Source organism: Rutidosis leptorrhynchoides, chromosome 6 (assembly GCF_046630445.1).
Source record: "Rutidosis leptorrhynchoides isolate AG116_Rl617_1_P2 chromosome 6, CSIRO_AGI_Rlap_v1, whole genome shotgun sequence".
Lineage (NCBI taxonomy): Eukaryota > Viridiplantae > Streptophyta > Magnoliopsida > Asterales > Asteraceae > Rutidosis > Rutidosis leptorrhynchoides.
The window spans coordinates 280,431,031-280,437,749 of NC_092338.1; the positions used below are offsets into that span (position 1 = coordinate 280,431,031).

Here is a 6,719-nt window from a genome sequence, read left to right on the forward strand (position 1 = left end):
AATAGGATATTCAGTGAATGCACCGAGCAAAACGTTCATTGCCTTTCATACGTTCACCACTGTAACTCGATCAAGACATCTAGCCAATATTATCTCCGTTGATTTTTCTTTAGAATCGTCATCTAGTCGAACGAGTACTCCAATTCAAATTTCCGATAATCCATTTTTGAACCCAACCTCACAATTAAGAACCCGGAGGATATTCAAGGACAATTCAAAGATCCTGAACCACTAATCATTTCTCCTGAACCACAAATCAATCAACTAGAGATTGTCGAGGAAATAACCATTAAATCAGAATCCTCTAGTGATTCGTATTCAACAAATTCAATTATGGAAGTAACGGAACCTCTAAGTATGGAAGACCGAAAGAGTGCCATACACACGGGCCAAGGTCACGCCATTATTAAGCCAGATGTTAGTGAGACAGATTATGAAATCAAAGGACAAATCCTACACATGGTAACTAATCAATGCCAATATAGTGGTACGCCAAAAGAAGATCCAAACGAACATCTTCGAACCTTTAATAGGATCTATACTCTATTCAAAATCAGAGAAGTTGAGGATGAACAGATCTATCTCATGTTATTTCCCTGGACTTTAAAGGGAGAAGCCAAAGATTGGTTAGAATCAATACCTGAAGGAGTGATTGATACATGGGATGTGTTAGTTAAGAAATTTCTTAAAAGATTCTTTCTGGCATGTAAAGCCGTGAGACTTCAAGGAGAAATTGTTACGTTCGCGCAAAAGCCAAATGAAACATTATATGAGGCATGGACAAGATTCGGAAAGTTGTTGAGAGGATGTCCTCAGCACGGTTTAGACACTTATCAAATAGTACAAATATTCTACCAAGGTGTCGACGTTGCTACACGAAAATACATCGACACAGTAGCTGGTAGTTACATTATGAAGAAAACTGCAACTGAAGCTCACAAGATAATTGATAATACAGCCTCCCACTCACATGAGTGGCACCAGGAAAAAGATATCTTTCGTTCATCTAAAGCGGCTCTAGCCATGACTTTGATTCCATTTTCGCAAAAATAGATGCTTTCGAGAGACGAATGGAAAAGATGACTAAAGATATTCACGCAATACGAATCAGTTGTGAGCAATGCAGAGGACCACACTTAACAAAAGATTGTCACATTGAGCAAATGATGGAACAACTTGAGAATGTTTCCTACATGAACCAAAGGCCGGGAAATAATTATCAAAATAATTATCAACCGCCAAGGCCAAACTTTAATCGAAATCAAAACATTCTTTACAATCCAATTGGACCCAACAATAACTCGTATAACCAACAAGGTTCGAATAACCAACCACCTCAAAACAACACTTTCAATCAACAAAGACCTAGCTTGTATAAACCACCACAATAAACCGAAGAGGAAAAGCTAAATCTGAAAGAAATGATGGCAAAGCTAATGGAATCTCAAACACAATTTATTACATCTCAAACCCAAACAAATGAGAGATTTGATCAGTCATTAAGAACTCAACAAGCTTCCATTTTGAATCTAGAAAAACACGTAGGTACTCTTGCTAGCTTGATGAGTGAGAGGGAACAAGAAAAGCTACCGAGTAATACTGAAGTAAATCCTCGGAATAGGAATGTTAATATGGTTTCAACGAATTTTGAAAAACCAGCATCAGAAGCTGGGAAGGTTTTAGATGTGAGTAACAATGAAGAAGTTACAACACCACCACCACCAGAGTATGTAAAGCCAGTGGTGGCACCATACAGATCACCCACCCCGTTTCCAAGAAAAGGAGTTGAGTATGAGCAAGTAATAGGTAATAAAGTTTGTAATACCTCTGGAAAGAAGAAGAAGAAGAATAAGAAAATGCAAGAAACAAAAACCGTAGAAGTAAACCCGGTGAAGACAGTTCCACCAAAACTTCCACCAAGGTTGGGTGATCCGGGTGAATTTATTGTTCCTTGTCTACTTAGTGATTGTGTCATGTATGATGCACTAGCAGATTTAGGTACGAGTGTGAGTGTTATGCCTTTTTCATGATATAAGAGATTAGGAGTAGGCGAATTAAGTCCAACGGAAATGAGTGTTCGACTCTTTGATCAAACTATTAAGCACCCAGTTGGAATTGCTGACAACCTACCCGTTCAAGTAGGTAATTTAACCTTTTTAGTTAAATTCATTGTCATTGACATAGAAGAGGACTCAAACATTCCTCTAATTTTAGGTCGACCATTCTTAGCGTCCACCGGGGCGTTATTTGATGTAAGAAAGGGTAGAATGACACTTAGTGATTGTGACAAATCGGTCACCTTTGTGATTCGAAAGTCTAAATCTCCATCAACCAAAATCGTTGAACCAATAAAAACGATCGATAAAAACCATATTGTTTTACCAACTCCAACGGTAGTGCTTAGCAATAATAAAATGCCTAAGTGTGGGGAAGATGAAGTAACACCTAATGATGACTTGATAACAAAGAACCCCGTTGTTGATACGAAATTAAATGACCCTGTTATTAACAGTTCAATGAAGAAACTTATTAAAAGAATTCGCGATGCTAGAACCAAGGGGAACTTTAAGTTATGTAACCGGTTAGTATCCAATCTATCGCCTAAAGAAAAGGCGAAACTAGTTGAATTTGTGGATATTACACAGGAATCCGACCAATGGCTTAAAGCAAAAGTCACAGATATGCAAGTTGATTATGGTCCAAGAGAAATTGACAATGAAGTTAATCACAAATTCGACACCACAGCTACCTAAGTGTGGGGAGATTCAAATGTTCTAAGAAAAAAAAATGCTGTCTAGAGTTAGTTGTTCTGTTCTCGTGTAGTTCCGAGAATGGAATCTGATTGGTCTTTTCCACTAGCAGACACCAAAGAGCTAGTTTTCTCCCCCGTTTCTGAATTTTTTGTTTTGTAGGTTTTGTATGAAATTAATACGCTTTTTAAATTTATGTTTTGTGTGAATAAAAAAACAAATTTACTTTATTTCCCTAAGTTAAAAAAATGATTTCTAAAATTCATCGTAAGTTAAACACTAGGTTATAGAACCGAAATTGCTTTACCCAAGGACATGGCAAAAAATTTTGTTATCATTATTTTAATATTATTGATCTAAATTATGCCAAAAAAAATTATATAAATATGGGGTAATATACCCAACTTCAAAAATATGTATATATGTTTGTATTTTATGTTATATACAAAACAGGGTAAAACATCGCACTTTCAAAGACTGATATTAAGTTCAGCAAAAAGCTACTAATTTTAACAACAAGAAGTAAAATATCAAATGTGATATAAAACAATATGTTTGCAAACTCGGTATTTTTTCTAACGACCCGTGTACATGTCTCAGACTCGATTACAACTCAAAGTATATATATTATTTGAGAATCAACCTCAACCCTGTATAGCTAACTCAAGCATTACTGCATATAGAGTGTCTATGGTTATTCCAAATAATATATATAGATGCGTCGATATGATATGTCAAAACCTTGTATACGTGTCCCGATATTTAAAGTGCGTAAAATAAATAACAGAAATTAAATGACGATAAATAAAATTGTGAGAACATAAATTGCGATAATTAAATTGCGATAAATAAAATTTAATCAGTTAGCTAGGATCAGTTAGCTAGGAACAGTTAGCGTGGATTCTTAACAAAATTTCTCATAGTTGATTTGTTTGTTTCTAACAAATTTTATTTTTGTCCAATGTTTTCTTCATTATGCCACTTGTTGGATTCTGATAGGTCAAAATCCAAATATGAAATTGAATGAAAATGGTTATTCTGTGGTGAACAGATTCGTATATCTGTGGATGTAAGTAGAATAGTAAATGACTGTTGAATCAGCTTCGAAGAATGTACAGTGTAACTTATTAAGGTGAAATCTAAATATTCCTCGGGTATTACCTACCCGTTAAAATATTTTTACCATTAACAGTTTGTACGAAAGAATTTTTAATTACCATCTTTATGAAACCATATATATATATATATATATATATATATATATATATATATATATATATATATATATATATATTTCTTCAGATATAATCATGGATTCAATGAGTTAATATGATATTAAGCTCATTTGATTTTCTGTTAGAACTAGAATACATAATCTCAAAACATTAGAGATTACATAATCGTCATGACGAACGAAGATAAATGAGGTAAAACGATACGTAGAACGAAGATAATCGATGTAGGATGTCATGTTATTATTAACATTTATCTTTAATCATAATAAAGGTAATAACAATAATATTAATAATTATATTTTAATTTATAATTACTTTTATCATTTATTAATTGCATCATATTTACTTTTTATATGATATATTGAACCTTTAACATTTATAATTATTTGTGTATAGGATTCATACATACATATATATACATATATACATACATATATATATATATATATATATATATATATATATATATATATATATATATATACAATCAATTTTTCGTGAATCGTCGGGAATAGTCAAGGTAATTGAATATGTAACATAGTTCCAAAATTTTCAAGACTCAACATTATAGACTTTGCTTATCGTGTCGAAATCAAATACGAATTAAGTTTAAATTTGGTCGGAACTTTTAAGTTCGTCACATTTTTAATCACTTCTCTACACTAATCACCCTCATGAATTTATAATTATAGGCTGATTTCATGCAAATGAGGGCATTGCATGATCTCAAGTGTGGGGAAGGGTTATAAATTCTCTCGGGTTTACACTTGGTTTATTTGCCAAATTTTGTGAAAATTTGAAAATTTTCAACTAAATGAATTCAAAATCATGTTTATACATATTTATGAACGATAAAACTAGGTTATAATACCGAAATTATCGTTACCTCAAAAAGGACAAAAATTGAGAAACAACCTAAAATGCTTGAATTCATTTAAAATGGAATAGAAGAGAATAAAAAGGCAAAGAAAGAAATAAAATAAAAGCTAAGTGTGGGAAGAATGCACCAAGTTCTTTAAAATAGATATCACATATTTTTGTACAAGATTATTGTAGGTACTTTTGTTTTGGACTAAACTAATCAGTTTTACCCGATTTACTGTAATATATTTGAAAGAAAGATGGATCTACACGATGAATCTATTCTATCATTAAAAGGAAGTAAAGTCTTCCAAAAAATACATGCGCTTCTTGATTTAGGTCAAGAAGTTGTCGTCCAGACTAGCTGTAGGTTGACGAAAAATCTAGAAAAGTCATCTTAAAAATCAGCAGGAAATTCACGGACCTCGGCATCAAACATGGTCGCCATGTGGTCAGACTTATCCTAACCATGAGAGGATCTGTCTCGTAAAATAGGGAGGGCGCCGTGCAAATTAGCTTGATAAGACTAATGAATCAGACTCCCAGAAAGGATAATCTCCTTAAAGATTAAAAATCAGCATTTAAGCCTGATATTACTCAATCCTTGAGATTGACTTTAAAAGATTGAGAATTATAAACTCATGGAATTCAATGATATCTAAACTCGAGCTTGAACGAGAAAAAATTTTGATCAAAATTAAAACCAATTTGTTTTATGAAAAAGCTATTTTCAATGCGTTCATTAACATTGAACGTAAAATCCTGAGAATTCACCGGAATTAATTAGGTCACCTGAACCAAATCGGGTGTCAACTGTAAGAACGGTGGTTACATAGCAAGGTCGAAGACAGGACCTTGTGCCAGACCGAAAAATTATAGGGTGATATTTACTATTTCGCCTACCAAGGATAGTAATTGCATCCGACGCGTTTTTGACCATAATTATCTGCATGTCATGGGACATTGCCTTAACAGTTGCTTGTTCAACGCTTTCCTTTACTACCGGATGGTAGTTTACCGAAAGGTAATATACGGAGCAAGTATACTAGACGTGTGCTTTCCTAATACAAGGTTAACAAGTGGGTGACACAAAACCACAAGTTTTGAGCTAAAATTTTAAAATTTGAAACCCACAAAACCCACAAAAACATCTTGCAAACACCAGTAAAGGGTTATTCCGAAAAACTTGTCTAGGGTAAAATCTAGCTTAAATTTGCAAAAGATCAAATGTTTTCATAAAGATCCAATTTCTTTAAGGATCTAAATTTTCATAGTCATGTGGGACTTTAAACCGCCTTTCAAATGTGCACTTTGCTTTGGAAACCGAAAGTAAATCGGCTATTTGATTGCAAGTGTCGTTGACCTGAACCCAGGGCAACTGTGGATGGCACACCCACCTTTAACCATGGTTCTATCGTTACTATCATTGTTTATACCGCCGTATCAAAATCACTGATGTATAAAGTGTGAGAATAAAAAAGTGATTCGAGTGAAGTGTTATTTAATTTCAAGTTCTGTATTGCTTGAGGACAAGCAACGCTCAAGTGTAGGGATATTTGATAGTGCTCCAAATGAACATATATTTAGGCGCAATATCCTTCCAATATGTAAAGCTTTTAGTTGCATTTGTTCTATTTTCAAGTAATATTCGTTTAAATAAATAAGTGGGAAGACAAAAGAAGAAAACGACGATTTGAAGATGCAAATGACCAAAAAGCTCAAATGTACAAGTTACAATCCAAGTGGTTCCATTTACTGATGAGAAACGTCTAAAATTTACAAGAGTACAAATTAGAAAACATAAAGTACAAGATATTAAATCGTACGAAAGGACGTTCGAAAATCCAAAACCGAGACATAAATCGAGCATCAA

The 6,719-nt window shown here is 33.5% G+C and overlaps 1 non-coding gene across 1 annotated transcript; it reads right to left on the minus strand.

Moving 5' to 3' along the window:
* Positions 1 to 717: 717 nt before the first annotated feature.
* LOC139856361 (small nucleolar RNA R71) lies at positions 718 to 824 on the minus strand. The gene has a single exon (XR_011761847.1). It is a non-coding gene; the product is annotated as a small nucleolar RNA R71 (small nucleolar RNA).
* Between the last annotated feature and the right edge of the window lie 5,895 nt (positions 825 to 6,719).